The sequence below is a fragment of the Phalangium opilio genome, unplaced genomic scaffold, assembly GCF_054372755.1.
Source record: "Phalangium opilio isolate 3A_F unplaced genomic scaffold, DU_Popi_V2 ptg000019l_1, whole genome shotgun sequence".
In the NCBI taxonomy this organism is placed as follows: domain Eukaryota; kingdom Metazoa; phylum Arthropoda; class Arachnida; order Opiliones; family Phalangiidae; genus Phalangium; species Phalangium opilio.
The window spans coordinates 6,801,549-6,819,624 of NW_028324152.1; the positions used below are offsets into that span (position 1 = coordinate 6,801,549).

At 32.6% G+C, this 18,076-nt stretch overlaps 9 pseudogenes; all 9 read left to right on the top strand.

The window, feature by feature from the left end:
• The first annotated feature begins 63 nt into the window (after positions 1–63).
• Positions 64–166, top strand: LOC149701274 (5S ribosomal RNA; annotated as a pseudogene).
• Positions 167–289: 123 nt separating this feature from the next.
• Positions 290–408, top strand: LOC149701275 (5S ribosomal RNA; annotated as a pseudogene).
• A 361-nt stretch (positions 409–769) lies between these two features.
• LOC149701276 (5S ribosomal RNA) lies at positions 770–888 on the top strand (annotated as a pseudogene).
• Positions 889–1,472: 584 nt separating this feature from the next.
• On the top strand, positions 1,473–1,591 carry LOC149701277 (5S ribosomal RNA; annotated as a pseudogene).
• A 361-nt stretch (positions 1,592–1,952) lies between these two features.
• Positions 1,953–2,071, top strand: LOC149701278 (5S ribosomal RNA; annotated as a pseudogene).
• A 137-nt stretch (positions 2,072–2,208) lies between these two features.
• On the top strand, positions 2,209–2,327 carry LOC149701279 (5S ribosomal RNA; annotated as a pseudogene).
• A 134-nt stretch (positions 2,328–2,461) lies between these two features.
• Positions 2,462–2,564, top strand: LOC149701280 (5S ribosomal RNA; annotated as a pseudogene).
• A 583-nt stretch (positions 2,565–3,147) lies between these two features.
• LOC149701281 (5S ribosomal RNA) lies at positions 3,148–3,266 on the top strand (annotated as a pseudogene).
• A 359-nt stretch (positions 3,267–3,625) lies between these two features.
• On the top strand, positions 3,626–3,744 carry LOC149701282 (5S ribosomal RNA; annotated as a pseudogene).
• The last annotated feature ends 14,332 nt before the right edge of the window (positions 3,745–18,076 follow it).

Genomic DNA, 18,076 nt, shown 5'->3' on the forward strand with positions numbered 1-18,076 from the left:
TTAAAATGATGAAGGTTAATTTGTCTCACTTAATTTAAATTCGAATTATTAACTAGCACTCTCGGCAACGGCCATATCACGCTGAAAACACCGGTTCTCGTCCGATCACCGAAGTTAAGCAGCGTCGAGCGCATACAGTACTTGGGAATACTGCGTGCCGTTGGCTTTTTCACTTTTGTTTCCTCTTTCAAATTCCACCAGATATGAAAAAAAGCAAACATATCTTCTTTCTGTTATTGTTTTATAAAGATGAAAGTTAATTTAAATCAAATTATTAACTAGCACTATCGGCAACGGCCATAACACGCTGAATTCACCGGTTCTCGTACGATAACCGAAGTTAAGCAGCGTCGTGCGCAGTCAGTATTTGGGAGGGCGACCACTTAGGAACACTGCGTGCCGTTAGCTTTTTCACTTTTTTTTCCTCTTTTAAATTCCAATAGATATGAAAAAAGCAAACATATTTTCTTTTTGTTATTGTTTTAAAAAGATGAAGGTTAATTTGTCTCACTTAATTTAAATTCGAATTATTATCTAGCACTCTCGGCAACGGCCATATCACGCTGAGAACAACGGTTCTCGTCCGATCGCCGACGTTAGCAGCGTCGAGCGCAGTCAGTACTTGGGAATACTGCGTGCCGTTGGCTTTTTCACTTTTGTTTCCTCTTTTAAATTCCACCCGATATGAAAAAAGCAAACATATCTTCTTTTTGTTATTGTTTTATAAAGATGAAAGTTAATTAAATTAAAATTATTAACCAGCACTCTCGGCAACGGCCATATCACGCTGAATACAGCGGTTCTCGTCCGATAACCGATGTTAAGCAGCGTCGAGCGCAGTCACTACTTGGGAGGGAGACCACTTAGGAACACTGCGTGCCGTTGGCTTTTTCACTTTTTTTTCCTCTTTTAAATTCCAATAGATATGAAAAAGCAAACATATCTTCTTTTTGTTATTGTTTTAGAAAGATGAAGGTTAATTTGTCTCACTTAATTTAAATTCGAATTTTTAACTAGCACTCTCGGCAACGGCCATATCACGCTGAGAACACCGGTTCTCGTCCGATCGCCGACGTTAGCAGCGTCGAGCGCAGTCAGTACTTGGGAATATTGCGTGCCGTTGGTTTTTCACTTTTGTTTCCTCTTTTAAGTTCCACCCGATTTGAAAAAAGCACACATATCTTCATTTTGTTATTGTTTTATAAAGATGAAAGTTAATTAAATTCAAATTATTAACTAGCACTCTCGGCAACAGCCATACACGCTGAAAACACCGGTTCTCGTCCGATCACCGAAGTTAAGCAGCGTCGAGCGCATACAGTACTTGGGAATACTGCGTGCCGTTGGCTTTTTCACTTTTGTTTCCTCTTTCAAATTCCACCAGATATGAAAAAAAGCAAACATATCTTCTTTCTGTTATTGTTTTATAAAGATGAAAGTTAATTTAAATCAAATTATTAACTAGCACTATCGGCAACGGCCATAACACGCTGAATTCACCGGTTCTCGTACGATAACCGAAGTTAAGCAGCGTCGTGCGCAGTCAGTATTTGGGAGGGCGACCACTTAGGAACACTGCGTGCCGTTAGCTTTTTCACTTTTTTTTCCTCTTTTAAATTCCAATAGATATGAAAAAAGCAAACATATTTTCTTTTTGTTATTGTTTTAAAAAGATGAAGGTTAATTTGTCTCACTTAATTTAAATTCGAATTATTATCTAGCACTCTCGGCAACGGCCATATCACGCTGAGAACAACGGTTCTCGTCCGATCGCCGACGTTAGCAGCGTCGAGCGCAGTCAGTACTTGGGAATACTGCGTGCCGTTGGCTTTTTCACTTTTGTTTCCTCTTTTAAATTCCACCCGATATGAAAAAAGCAAACATATCTTCTTTTTGTTATTGTTTTATAAAGATGAAAGTTAATCAAATTAAAATTATTAACCAGCACTCTCGGCAACGGCCATATTACGCTGAATACAGCGGTTCTCGTCCGATAATTGATGTTAAGCAGCGTCGAGCGCAGTCACTACTTGGGAGGGAGACCACTTAGGAACACTGCGTGCCGTTGGCTTTTTCACTTTTTTTTCCTCTTTTAAATTTTAATAGATATGAAAAAAGCAAACATGTTTTCATTTTGTTATTGTTTTAAAATGATGAAGGTTAATTTGTCTCACTTAATTTAAATTCGAATTATTAACTAGCACTCTCGGCAACGACCATATCACGCTGAATACAGCGGTTCTCGTCCGATCACCGAAGTTAAGCAGCGTCGAGCGCAGTCAGTACTTGGGAGGGAGACCACTTAGGAACACTGCGTGCCGTTGGCTTTTTCACTTTTTTTTCCTCTTTTAAATTTTAATAGATATGAAAAAAGCAAACATGTTTCTTTGTTATTGTTTTAAAATGATGAAGGTTAATTTGTCTCACTTAATTTAAATTCGAATTATTAACTAGCACTCTCGGCAACGGCCATATCACGCTGAAAACACCGGTTCTCGTCCGATCACCGAAGTTAAGCAGCGTCGAGCGCATACAGTACTTGGGAATACTGCGTGCCGTTGGCTTTTTCACTTTTATTTCCTCTTTCAAATTCCACCAGATATGAAAAAAGCAAACATATCTTCTTTTTGTTATTGTTTTATAAAGATGAAAGTAAATTTAATTCAAATTATTAACTAGCACTCTCGGCAACGGCCATATCACGCTGAGAACACCGGTTGTCATCCGATCGCCGACGTTAGCAGCGTCGAGCGCAGTCAGTACTTGGGAATACTGCGTGCCGTTGGCTTTTTCACTTTTGTTTCCTCTTTTAAATTCTACCCGATATGAAAAAAGCAAACATATTTTCTTTTTGTTAATGTTTTATAAAGATGAAGGTTAATTTGTCTCACTTAATTTAAATTCGAATTTTTAACTAGCACTCTCGGCAACGGCCATATCACGTTGAGAACACCGGTTCTCGTCCGATCGCCCTGGTAGCAGCGTCGAGCGCAGTCAGTACTTGGGAATACTGCGTGCCGTTGGTTTTTCACTTTTGTTTCCTCTTTTAAATTCCACCCGAATTGAAAAAAGCACACATATCTTCTTTTTGTTATTGTTTTATAAAGATGTAAGTTAATTTAATTCAAATTATTAACTAGCACTATCGGCAACGGCCATAACACGCTGAATACACCGGTTCTCGTACGATAACCGAAGTTAAGCAGCGTCGAGCGCAGTCAGTATTTGGGAGGGCGACCACTTAGGAACACTGCGTGCCGTTAGCTTTTTCACTTTTTTTTCCTCTTTTAAATTCCAATAGATATGAAAAAGCAAACATATCTTCTTTTTGTTATTGTTTTAGAAAGATGAAGGTTAATTTGTCTCACTTAATTTAAATTCGAATTTTTAACTAGCACTCTCGGCAACGGCCATATCACGCTGAGAACACCGGTTCTCGTCCGATCGCCGACGTTAGCAGCGTCGAGCGCAGTCAGTACTTGGGAATATTGCGTGCCGTTGGTTTTTCACTTTTGTTTCCTCTTTTAAATTCCACCCGATTTGAAAAAAGCACACATATCTTCATTTTGTTATTGTTTTATAAAGATGAAAGTTAATTAAATTCAAATTATTAACTAGCACTCTCGGCAACGGCCATATCACGCTGAATACACCGGTTCTCGTCCGATAACCGAAGTTAAGCAGCGTCGAGCGCAGTCACTACTTGGGAGGGAGACCACTTAGGAACACTGCGTGCCGTTGGCTTTTTCACTTTTTTTTCCTCTTTTAAATTCCAATAGATTTGAAAAAAGCAAACTTATTTTCTTTTTGTTATTGTTTTAAAAAGATGATGGTTAATTTGTCTCACTTAATTTAAATTCGAATTATTACCTAGCACTCTCGGCAACGGCCATATCACGCTGAATACACCGGTTCTTGTCCGATAACCGAAGTTAAGCAGCGTCGAGCGCATACAGTACTTGGGAATACTGCGTGCCGTCGGATTTTTCACTTTTGTTTCCTCTTTCAAATTCCACCAAATATGAAAAAAGCAAACATATCTTCTTTTTGTTATTGTTTTATAAAGATGAAAGTTAATTTAATTCAAATTATTAACTAGCACTCTCGAGAAACGGCCATAACACGCTGAATACACCGGTTCTCGTCCGATAACCGAAGTTAAGAAGCGTCGAGCGCAGTCAGTCCTTGGGAGGGAGACCACTTTGAGTATTTCTTCACTATTTTCAAATATAACCACTGAAACCATTATTTTTATACCTTTTGCTTTAATTCAAGCAAATGTAACGATATTCATTCAAAAAACTGTTAAAATTCAATTTTTCAATAAGAAATCGTTGTCACGGATTTTGTATCTTGAAGAAGAAAAACATGCGATTTTTTCGGTACACTTTTGAATGCATTTTTTTCTGGAGAAATGTTTGACCGAATTCAGCTTAATTCCCTATAAAACACCCATAAAAAGTGATTTCATCTCGATTGAACATAATTAAAAATTTACCTCGATTTTTAATAACATTTTCAAAATCGGCGTTTCACGGCCAAAGAAGCATATTTTGAGTAGTTCTTCTCTATTTTCAAATATATTCATTGAGTCCATTATTTTTATACTTTTTGCTTTAATTCAAGCAATGTAACGATATTCATTCAAAAAACTGTTAAAATTCAATTTTCAATAAGAAATCGTATTCACGGATTTTGTGTCTTGAAGAAGAAAAACATGCGATTTTTTCGGTACTTTTTTGAATGCATTTTTTTCTGGAGAAATTTTTGACCGAATTCAGCTTAATTCAATATAAAACACTCATTAAAAGTGATTTCATCTCGATTGAACAATAAATAAAAATGTACCTAAATTTTTGATAACATTTTCAAAATCGACGTAACTCGGCCAAAGAAAAACATTTTGAGTATTTCTTCACTATTTTCAAATATAACCACTGAAACCATTATTTTTGTAATTTTTGCGTTAATTCAAGCAAATGTAACGATATTCATTCAACAACCTGTTAAAATTCAATTTTAAATAAGAAATCGTTGTCACGGATTTTGTATCTTGAAGAGAAAAAACATGCGATTTTTTCGGTACACTTTTAAATGCATTTTTTTCTGGAGAAATGTTTGACCGAATTCAGCTTAATTCCCTATAAAACACTCATTAAAAGTGATTTCATCTCGATTGAACAATAATTAAAAATGTACCTCGATTTTTAATAACATTTTCAAAATCGACGTTTCACCGCCAACGAAGCATATTTTGAGTATTTCTTCACTATTTACAAATATATTCACTGAAACCATTATTTTTATACTTTTTGCTTTAATTCAAGCAAATGTAACGATATTCAATCAAAAAACTGTTAAAATTAAATTTTTCAATAAGAAATCGTTGTCACGGATTTTGTATCTAGAAGAAGAAAAACATGCGATTTTTTCGGTACTTTTTTGAATGCATTTTTTTCTGGAGAAATTTTTGACCGAATTCTGTTTAATTCCCTATAAAACACTCATTGAAAGTGATTTCATCTCGATTGAACAATAATTAAAAATTTACCTCGATTTTTAATAACATTTTAAAAATCGACGTTTCACGGCCAAAGAAGCATACTTTGAGTATTTCTTCACTATTTTCAAATATGTTCACTGAAACCATTATTTTTATACTTTTTGCTTTAATTCAAGCAAATGTAACGATATTCAATCAAAAAACTGTTAAAATTAAATTTTTCAATAAGAAGTCGTTGTCACGGATTTTGTGTCTTGAAGAAGAAAAACATGCGATTTTTTCGGTACTTTTTTGAATGCATTTTTTTCTGGAGAAATTTTTGACCGAATTCAGCTTAATTCCCTATAAAACACTCATTAAAAGTGATTTCATCTCGATTGAACAATAAATAAAAATGTACCTCGATTTTTAAAAACATTTTCAAAATCGACGTAACTCGGCCAAAGAAAAACATTTTGAGTATTTCTTCACTATTTTCAAATATAACCACTGAAAACATTATTTTTGTAATTTTTGCGTTAATTCAAGCAAATGTAACGATATTCATTCAACAACCTGTTAAAATTCAATTTTAAATAAGAAATCGTTGTCACGGATTTTGTATCTTGAAGAGAAAAAACATGCGATTTTTTCGGTACACTTTTAAATGCATTTTTTTCTGGAGAAATGTTTGACCGAATACAGCTTAATTCCCTCTAAAACACTCAATAAAAGTGATTTCATCTCGATTGAACAATAATTAAAAATGTACCTCGATTTTTAATAACATTTTCAAAATCGACGTTTCACCGCCAACGAAGCATATTTTGAGTATTTCTTCACTATTTACAAATATATTCACTGAAACCATTATTTTTATACTTTTTGCTTTAATTCAAGCAAGTGTAACGATATTCAATCAAAAAACTGTTAAAATTAAATTTTTCAATAAGAAATCGTTGTCACGTATTTTGTATCTTGAAGAAGAAAAACATGCGATTTTTTCGGTACTTTTTTGAATGCATTTTTTTCTGGAGAAATTTTTGACCGAATTCTGTTTAATTCCCTATAAAACACTCATTGAAAGTGATTTCATCTCGATTGAACAATAATTAAAAATTTACCTCGATTTTTAATAACATTTTCAAAATCGACGTTTCACGGCCAAAGAAGCATACTTTGAGTATTTCTTCACTATTTTCAAATATGTTCACTGAAACCATTATTTTTATACCTTTTGCTTTAATTCAAGCAAATGTAACGATATTCAATCAAAAAAACTGTTAAAATTAAATTTTTCAATAAGAAATCGTTGTCACGGATTTTGTATCTTGAAGAAGAAAAACATTCGATTTTTTCGGTACTTTTTTGAATGCATTTTTTTCTGGAGAAATTTTTGACCGAATTCAGCTTAATTCCCAATAAAACACTCATTAAAAGTGATTTCATCTCGATTGAACAATAAATAAAAATGTACCTCGATTTTTAATAACATTTTCAAAATCGACGTTTCACGGCCAAAGAAGCATATTTTGAGTATTTCTTCACTATTTTCAAAAATAACCACTGAAACCATTATTTTTATACTTTTTGCTTTAATTCAAGCAAATGTAACGATATTCATTCAAAAAACTGTTAAAATTCAATTTTTCAATAAGAAATCGTTGTCACGGATTTTGTATCTTGAAGAAGAAAAACATGCGATTTTTTCGGTACACTTTTGAATGCATTTTTTTCTGGAGAAATGTTTGACCGAATTCTGTTTAATTCCCTATAAAACACTCATTGAAGGTGATTTCATCTCGATTGAACAATAATTAAAAATGTACCTCGATTTTTAATAACATTTTCAAAATCGACGTTTCACCGCCAACGAAGCATATTTTGAGTATTTCTTCACTATTTACAAATATATTCACTGAAACCATTATTTTTATACTTTTTGCTTTAATTCAAGCAAATGTAACGATATTCAATCAAAAAACTGTTAAAATTCAATTTTTCAATAAGAAATCGTTGTCACGGATTTTGTATCTTGAAGAAGAAAAACATGCGATTTTTTCGGTACACTTTTGAATGCATTTTTTTCTGGAGAAATGTTTGACCGAATTCAGCTTAATTCCCTATAAAACACCCATAAAAAGTGATTTCATCTCGATTGAACATAATTAAAAATTTACCTCGATTTTTAATAACATTTTCAAAATCGGCGTTTCACGGCCAAAGAAGCATATTTTGAGTAGTTCTTCTCTATTTTCAAATATATTCATTGAGTCCATTATTTTTATACTTTTTGCTTTAATTCAAGCAATGTAACGATATTCATTCAAAAAACTGTTAAAATTCAATTTTCAATAAGAAATCGTTGTCACGGATTTTGTATCTTGAAGAAGAAAAACATGCGATTTTTTCGGTACACTTTTGAATGCATTTTTTTCTGGAGAAATGTTTGACCGAATTCAGCTTAATTCCCTATAAAACACTCATTAAAAGTGATTTCATCTCGATTGAACAATAATTAAAAATGTACCTCGATTTTTAATAACATTTTCAAAATCGACGTTTCACCGCCAACGAAGCATATTTTGAGTATTTCTTCACTATTTACAAATATATTCACTGAAACCATTATTTTTATACTTTTTGCTTTAATTCAAGCAAATGTAACGATATTCAATCAAAAAACTGTTAAAATTAAATTTTTCAATAAGAAATCGTTGTCACGGATTTTGTATCTAGAAGAAGAAAAACATGCGATTTTTTCGGTACTTTTTTGAATGCATTTTTTTCTGGAGAAATTTTTGACCGAATTCTGTTTAATTCCCTATAAAACACTCATTGAAAGTGATTTCATCTCGATTGAACAATAATTAAAAATTTACCTCGATTTTTAATAACATTTTAAAAATCGACGTTTCACGGCCAAAGAAGCATACTTTGAGTATTTCTTCACTATTTTCAAATATGTTCACTGAAACCATTATTTTTATACTTTTTGCTTTAATTCAAGCAAATGTAACGATATTCAATCAAAAAACTGTTAAAATTAAATTTTTCAATAAGAAGTCGTTGTCACGGATTTTGTGTCTTGAAGAAGAAAAACATGCGATTTTTTCGGTACTTTTTTGAATGCATTTTTTTCTGGAGAAATTTTTGACCGAATTCAGCTTAATTCCCTATAAAACACTCATTAAAAGTGATTTCATCTCGATTGAACAATAAATAAAAATGTACCTCGATTTTTAAAAACATTTTCAAAATCGACGTAACTCGGCCAAAGAAAAACATTTTGAGTATTTCTTCACTATTTTCAAATATAACCACTGAAAACATTATTTTTGTAATTTTTGCGTTAATTCAAGCAAATGTAACGATATTCATTCAACAACCTGTTAAAATTCAATTTTAAATAAGAAATCGTTGTCACGGATTTTGTATCTTGAAGAGAAAAAACATGCGATTTTTTCGGTACACTTTTAAATGCATTTTTTTCTGGAGAAATGTTTGACCGAATACAGCTTAATTCCCTCTAAAACACTCAATAAAAGTGATTTCATCTCGATTGAACAATAATTAAAAATGTACCTCGATTTTTAATAACATTTTCAAAATCGACGTTTCACCGCCAACGAAGCATATTTTGAGTATTTCTTCACTATTTACAAATATATTCACTGAAACCATTATTTTTATACTTTTTGCTTTAATTCAAGCAAGTGTAACGATATTCAATCAAAAAACTGTTAAAATTAAATTTTTCAATAAGAAATCGTTGTCACGTATTTTGTATCTTGAAGAAGAAAAACATGCGATTTTTTCGGTACTTTTTTGAATGCATTTTTTTCTGGAGAAATTTTTGACCGAATTCTGTTTAATTCCCTATAAAACACTCATTGAAAGTGATTTCATCTCGATTGAACAATAATTAAAAATTTACCTCGATTTTTAATAACATTTTCAAAATCGACGTTTCACGGCCAAAGAAGCATATTTTGAGTATTTCTTCACTATTTTCAAAAATAACCACTGAAACCATTATTTTTATACTTTTTGCTTTAATTCAAGCAAATGTAACGATATTCATTCAAAAAACTGTTAAAATTCAATTTTTCAATAAGAAATCGTTGTCACGGATTTTGTATCTTGAAGAAGAAAAACATGCGATTTTTTCGGTACACTTTTGAATGCATTTTTTTCTGGAGAAATGTTTGACCGAATTCTGTTTAATTCCCTATAAAACACTCATTGAAGGTGATTTCATCTCGATTGAACAATAATTAAAAATGTACCTCGATTTTTAATAACATTTTCAAAATCGACGTTTCACCGCCAACGAAGCATATTTTGAGTATTTCTTCACTATTTACAAATATATTCACTGAAACCATTATTTTTATACTTTTTGCTTTAATTCAAGCAAATGTAACGATATTCAATCAAAAAACTGTTAAAATTCAATTTTTCAATAAGAAATCGTTGTCACGGATTTTGTATCTTGAAGAAGAAAAACATGCGATTTTTTCGGTACACTTTTGAATGCATTTTTTTCTGGAGAAATTTTTGACCGAATTCTGTTTAATTCCCTATAAAACACTCATTGAAAGTGATTTCATCTCGATTGAACAATAATTAAAAATTTACCTCGATTTTTAATAACATTTTCAAAATCGACGTTTCACCGCCAACGAAGCATATTTTGAGTATTTCTTCACTATTTACAAATATATTCACTGAAACCATTATTTTTATACTTTTTGCTTTAATTCAAGCAAGTGTAACGATATTCAATCAAAAAACTGTTAAAATTAAATTTTTCAATAAGAAATCGTTGTCACGTATTTTGTATCTTGAAGAAGAAAAACATGCGATTTTTTCGGTACTTTTTTGAATGCATTTTTTTCTGGAGAAATTTTTGACCGAATTCTGTTTAATTCCCTATTAAACACTCATTGAAAGTGATTTCATCTCGATTGAACAATAATTAAAAATTTACCTCGATTTTTAATAACATTTTCAAAATCGACGTTTCACGGCCAAAGAAGCATACTTTGAGTATTTCTTCACTATTTTCAAATATGTTCACTGAAACCATTATTTTTATACCTTTTGCTTTAATTCAAGCAAATGTAACGATATTCAATCAAAAAACTGTTAAAATTAAATTTTTCAATAAGAAATCGTTGTCACGGATTTTGTATCTTGAAGAAGAAAAACATTCGATTTTTTCGGTACTTTTTTGAATGCATTTTTTTCTGGAGAAATTTTTGACCGAATTCAGCTTAATTCCCAATAAAACACTCATTAAAAGTGATTTCATCTCGATTGAACAATAAATAAAAATGTACCTCGATTTTTAATAACATTTTCAAAATCGACGTTTCACGGCCAAAGAAGCATATTTTGAGTATTTCTTCACTATTTTCAAAAATAACCACTGAAACCATTATTTTTATACTTTTTGCTTTAATTCAAGCAAATGTAACGATATTCATTCAAAAAACTGTTAAAATTCAATTTTTCAATAAGAAATCGTTGTCACGGATTTTGTATCTTGAAGAAGAAAAACATGCGATTTTTTCGGTACACTTTTGAATGCATTTTTTTCTGGAGAAATGTTTGACCGAATTCTGTTTAATTCCCTATAAAACACTCATTGAAGGTGATTTCATCTCGATTGAACAATAATTAAAAATTTACCTCGATTTTTAATAACATTTTCAAAATCGACGTTTCACGGCCAAAGAAGCATACTTTGAGTATTTCTTCACTATTTTCAAATATGTTCACTGAAACCATTATTTTTATACCTTTTGCTTTAATTCAAGCAAATGTAACGATATTCAATCAAAAAACTGTTAAAATTAAATTTTTCAATAAGAAATCGTTGTCACGGATTTTGTATCTTGAAGAAGAAAAACATTCGATTTTTTCGGTACTTTTTTGAATGCATTTTTTTCTGGAGAAATTTTTGACCGAATTCAGCTTAATTCCCAATAAAACACTCATTAAAAGTGATTTCATCTCGATTGAACAATAAATAAAAATGTACCTCGATTTTTAATAACATTTTCAAAATCGACGTTTCACGGCCAAAGAAGCATATTTTGAGTATTTCTTCACTATTTTCAAAAATAACCACTGAAACCATTATTTTTATACTTTTTGCTTTAATTCAAGCAAATGTAACGATATTCATTCAAAAAACTGTTAAAATTCAATTTTTCAATAAGAAATCGTTGTCACGGATTTTGTATCTTGAAGAAGAAAAACATGCGATTTTTTCGGTACACTTTTGAATGCATTTTTTTCTGGAGAAATGTTTGACCGAATTCTGTTTAATTCCCTATAAAACACTCATTGAAGGTGATTTCATCTCGATTGAACAATAATTAAAAATTTACCTCGATTTTTAATAACATTTTCAAAATCGACGTTTCACGGCCAAAGAAGCATACTTTGAGTATTTCTTCACTATTTTCAAATATGTTCACTGAAACCATTATTTTTATACCTTTTGCTTTAATTCAAGCAAATGTAACGATATTCAATCAAAAAACTGTTAAAATTAAATTTTTCAATAAGAAATCGTTGTCACGGATTTTGTATCTTGAAGAAGAAAAACATTCGATTTTTTCGGTACTTTTTTGAATGCATTTTTTTCTGGAGAAATTTTTGACCGAATTCAGCTTAATTCCCAATAAAACACTCATTAAAAGTGATTTCATCTCGATTGAACAATAAATAAAAATGTACCTCGATTTTTAATAACATTTTCAAAATCGACGTTTCACGGCCAAAGAAGCATATTTTGAGTATTTCTTCACTATTTTCAAAAATAACCACTGAAACCATTATTTTTATACTTTTTGCTTTAATTCAAGCAAATGTAACGATATTCATTCAAAAAACTGTTAAAATTCAATTTTTCAATAAGAAATCGTTGTCACGGATTTTGTATCTTGAAGAAGAAAAACATGCGATTTTTTCGGTACACTTTTGAATGCATTTTTTTCTGGAGAAATGTTTGACCGAATTCTGTTTAATTCCCTATAAAACACTCATTGAAGGTGATTTCATCTCGATTGAACAATAATTAAAAATTTACCTCGATTTTTAATAACATTTTCAAAATCGACGTTTCACGGCCAAAGAAGCATACTTTGAGTATTTCTTCACTATTTTCAAATATGTTCACTGAAACCATTATTTTTATACCTTTTGCTTTAATTCAAGCAAATGTAACGATATTCAATCAAAAAACTGTTAAAATTAAATTTTTCAATAAGAAATCGTTGTCACGGATTTTGTATCTTGAAGAAGAAAAACATTCGATTTTTTCGGTACTTTTTTGAATGCATTTTTTTCTGGAGAAATTTTTGACCGAATTCAGCTTAATTCCCAATAAAACACTCATTAAAAGTGATTTCATCTCGATTGAACAATAAATAAAAATGTACCTCGATTTTTAATAACATTTTCAAAATCGACGTTTCACGGCCAAAGAAGCATATTTTGAGTATTTCTTCACTATTTTCAAAAATAACCACTGAAACCATTATTTTTATACTTTTTGCTTTAATTCAAGCAAATGTAACGATATTCATTCAAAAAACTGTTAAAATTCAATTTTTCAATAAGAAATCGTTGTCACGGATTTTGTATCTTGAAGAAGAAAAACATGCGATTTTTTCGGTACACTTTTGAATGCATTTTTTTCTGGAGAAATGTTTGACCGAATTCTGTTTAATTCCCTATAAAACACTCATTGAAGGTGATTTCATCTCGATTGAACAATAATTAAAAATGTACCTCGATTTTTAATAACATTTTCAAAATCGACGTTTCACCGCCAACGAAGCATATTTTGAGTATTTCTTCACTATTTACAAATATATTCACTGAAACCATTATTTTTATACTTTTTGCTTTAATTCAAGCAAATGTAACGATATTCAATCAAAAAACTGTTAAAATTAAATTTTTCAATAAGAAATCGTTGTCACGGATTTTGTATCTTGAAGAAGAAAAACATGCGATTTTTTCGGTACTTTTTTGAATGCATTTTTTTCTGGAGAAATTTTTGACCGAATTCTGTTTAATTCCCTATAAAACACTCATTGAAAGTGATTTCATCTCGATTGAACAATAATTAAAAATTTACCTCGATTTTTAATAACATTTTCAAAATCGACGTTTCACGGCCAAAGAAGCATACTTTGAGTATTTCTTCACTATTTTCAAATATGTTCACTGAAACCATTATTTTTATACCTTTTGCTTTAATTCAAGCAAATGTAACGATATTCAATCAAAAAACTGTTAAAATTAAATTTTTCAATAAGAAATCGTTGTCACGGATTTTGTATCTTGAAGAAGAAAAACATGCGATTTTTTCGGTACTTTTTTGAATGCATTTTTTTCTGGAGAAATTTTTGACCGAATTCTGTTTAATTCCCTATAAAACACTCATTGAAAGTGATTTCATCTCGATTGAACAATAATTAAAAATTTACCTCGATTTTTAATAACATTTTCAAAATCGTCGTTTCACGGCCAAAGAAGCATACTTTGAGTATTTCTTCACTATTTTCAAAAATGTTCACTGAAACCATTATTTTTATACTTTTTGCTTTAATTCAAGCAAATGTAACGATATTCAATCAAAAACTGTTAAAATTAAATTTTTCAATAAGAAATCGTTGTCACGGATTTTGTATCTTGAAGAAGAAAAACATGCGATTTTTTCGGTACTTTTTTGAATGCATTTTTTTCTGGAGAAATTTTTGACCGAATTCAGCTTAATTCCCTATAAAACACTCATTAAAAGTGATTTCATCTCGATTGAACAATAAATAAAAATGTACCTCGATTTTTAATAACATTTTCAAAATCGACGTTTCACGGCCAAAGAAGCATACTTTGAGTATTTCTTCACTATTTTCAAATATGTTCACTGAAACCATTATTTTTATACCTTTTGCTTTAATTCAAGCAAATGTAACGATATTCAATCAAAAAACTGTTAAAATTAAATTTTTCAATAAGAAATCGTTGTCACGGATTTTGTATCTTGAAGAAGAAAAACATGCGATTTTTTCGGTACTTTTTTGAATGCATTTTTTTCTGGAGAAATTTTTGACCGAATTCAGCTTAATTCCCAATAAAACACTCATTAAAAGTGATTTCATCTCGATTGAACAATAAATAAAAATGTACCTCGATTTTTAATAACATTTTCAAAATCGACGTTTCACGGCCAAAGAAGCATATTTTGAGTATTTCTTCACTATTTTCAAAAATAACCACTGAAACCATTATTTTTATACTTTTTGCTTTAATTCAAGCAAATGTAACGATATTCATTCAAAAAACTGTTAAAATTCAATTTTTCAATAACAAATCGTTGTCACGGATTTTGTGTCTTGAAGAAGAAAAACATGCGATTTTTTCGGTACTTTTTTGAATGCATTTTTTTCTGGAGAAATTTTTGACCGAATTCTGTTTAATTCCCTATAAAACACTCATTGAAAGTGATTTCATCTCGATTGAACAATAATTAAAAATTTACCTCGATTTTTAATAACATTTTCAAAATCGTCGTTTCACGGCCAAAGAAGCATACTTTGAGTATTTCTTCACTATTTTCAAATATGTTCACTGAAACCATTATTTTTATACTTTTTGCTTTAATTCAAGCAAATGTAACGATATTCAATCAAAAACTGTTAAAATTAAATTTTTCAATAAGAAATCGTTGTCACGGATTTTGTATCTTGAAGAAGAAAAACATGCGATTTTTTCGGTACTTTTTTGAATGCATTTTTTTCTGGAGAAATTTTTGACCGAATTCAGCTTAATTCCCTATAAAACACTCATTAAAAGTGATTTCATCTCGATTGAACAATAAATAAAAATGTACCTCGATTTTTAATAACATTTTCAAAATCGACGTTTCACGGCCAAAGAAGCATATTTTGAGTATTTCTTCACTATTTTCAAATATAACCACTGAAACCATTATTTTTATACTTTTTGCTTTAATTCAAGCAAATGTAACGATATTCATTCAAAAAACTGTTAAAATTCAATTTTTCAATAAGAAATCGTTGTCACGGATTTTGTATCTTGAAGAAGAAAAACATGCGATTTTTTCGGTACACTTTTGAATGCATTTTTTTCTGGAGAAATGTTTGACCGAATTCAGCTTAATTCCCTATAAAACACTCATTGAAAGTGATTTCATCTCGATTGAACAATAATTAAAAATGTTCCTCGATTTTTAATAACATTTTCAAAATCGTTGAGCCCTCCCGGGAGCGGTGTTGTGACGTCTCAGATGTAACGTAAAATATCAGAGTTTTTCCACAATACCTGACGAACATTTAATTTTTGGGCTTCCGTGGCGCAATGGTTAGCGCGTTCAGCTGTTAATCGAAAGATTGGTGGTTCGAGCACACCCGGGAGAGGTGTTGTGTGGTCTCAGATGTAGCGTAAAAAGTCAAAACTTTTCCACAATACGTGACAACCATTTAATTTCTGAGCTTCCGTGGCTCAATGGTTAGCGCGTTCGGCTGTTAACAAATAGGTTGGTGGTTCGAGCCCATCCGGGAGCGGTGTTGTGACGTCTCAGATGTGACGTAAAAAGTCAAGGTTTTTCCAAAATACCTGACGACCATTTAATTTTTGGGCTTCCGTGGCGCAATGGTTAGCGCGTTCAGCTGCTATTCAGAAGACTGGTGGTTTGAGCCCTCCCGGGAGCGTTGTTGTGACGTCTCAGATGTAACGTAAAATGTCAGAGTTATTCCACAATCCCTGACGAACATTCAATTTTTTGGCTTCCGTGGCGCAATGGTTAGCGCGTTCAGCTGTTAATCGAAAGGTTGGTGGTTCGAGCCCACCCGGGAGAGGTGTTGTACGGTCTCAGATGTAGCGGAAAAAGTCAAAACATTTCCACAATACGTGACAACCATTTAATTTCAGAGCTTCCGTGGCTCAATGGTTAGCGCGTTCGGCTGTTAACAAATAGGTTGGTGGTTCGAGCCCATCCGGGAGCGGTGTTGTGACGTCTCAAGATGACGTCAAAAGTCAAGGTTTTTCCACAATACCTGACGACCAATTATATTTTGGGCTTCCGTGGCGCAATGGTTAGCGCGTTCAGCTGCTATTCAAAAGACTGGTGGTTTGAGCCCACCCGGGAGCGGTGTTGTGACGTCTCAGATGTAACGTAAAATGTTAGAGTTTTTCCAAATTACCTGACGAACATTTAATTTTTGGGCGTCCGTGGCGCAATTGGTTAGCGCGTTCAGCTGTTAATCGAAAGGTTGGTGGTTCGAGCCCATCCGGGAGAGGTGTTGTGTGGTCTCAGATGTAGCGTAAAAAGTCAAAACTTTTCCACAATACTTGACAACCATTTAATTTCAGAGCTTCCGTGGCTCAATGGTTAGCGCGTTCGGCTGTTAACAAATAGGTTGGTGGTTCGAGCCCATCCGGGAGCGGTGTTGTGACGTCTCAAGACGACGTCAAAAGTCAAGGTTTTTCCACAATACCTGACGACCATTTAATTTTTGGGCTTCCGTGGCGCAATGGTTAGCAAGTTCAGCTGCTATTCAAAAGACTGGTGGTTTGAGCCCACCCGGGAGCGGTGTTGTGACGTCTCAGATGTAACGTAAAATGTTAGAGTTTTTCCAAAATACCTGACGAACATTTAATTTTTGGGCGTCCGTGGCTCAATGGTTAGCGCGTTCGGCTGTTAACCGAAAGATTGGTGGTTCGAGCCCATCCGGGAGAGGTGTTGTGACGTCTCAAGATGACGTCAAAAGTCAAGGTTTTTCCACAATACCTGACGACCAATTAATTTTTGGGCTTCCGTGGCGCAATGGTTAGCGCGTTCAGCTGCTATTCAAAAGACTGGTGGTTTGAGCCCACCCGGGAGCGGTGTTGTGACGTCTCAGATGTAACGTAAAATGTTAGTTTTTCCAAAATACCTGACGAACATTTAATTTTTGGGCGTCCGTGGCGCAATTGGTTAGCGCGTTCAGCTGTTAATCGAAAATTTGGTGGTTCGAGCCCACCCGGGAGAGGTGTTGTGGGGTCTCAGATGTAGCGTAAAAAGTCAAAACATTTCCACAATACGTGACAACCATTTTATTTTTAGAGCTTCAGTGGCTCAATGGTTAGCGCGTTCGGCCCACCCAGGAGCGGTGTTGTGGGGTCTCAAATGTAACGTAGAAAGCCAAAGTTTTTCCACAATACCTGACGACCATTTCATTTTTGGGCTTCCGTGGCGCAATGGTTAGCGCGTTCAGCTGTTAATCGAAAGATTGTTGGTTCGAGCCCAACCGGGAGAGGTGTTGTGTGGTCTCAGATGTAGCGTAAAAAGTCATAACTTATCCACAATACCTGACAACCATTTAATTTCTGAGCTTCCGTGGCTCAAAGGTTAGCGCGTTCGGCTGTTAACCAATAGGTGTGTTGTTCGAGCCCATCCGGGAGCGGTGTTGTGACGTCTCAGATGTGACGTAAAAAGTCAAGGTTTTTTCCACAACACCTGACGACCATTTAATTTTTGGTCTTCCGTGGCGCAATGGTTAGCGC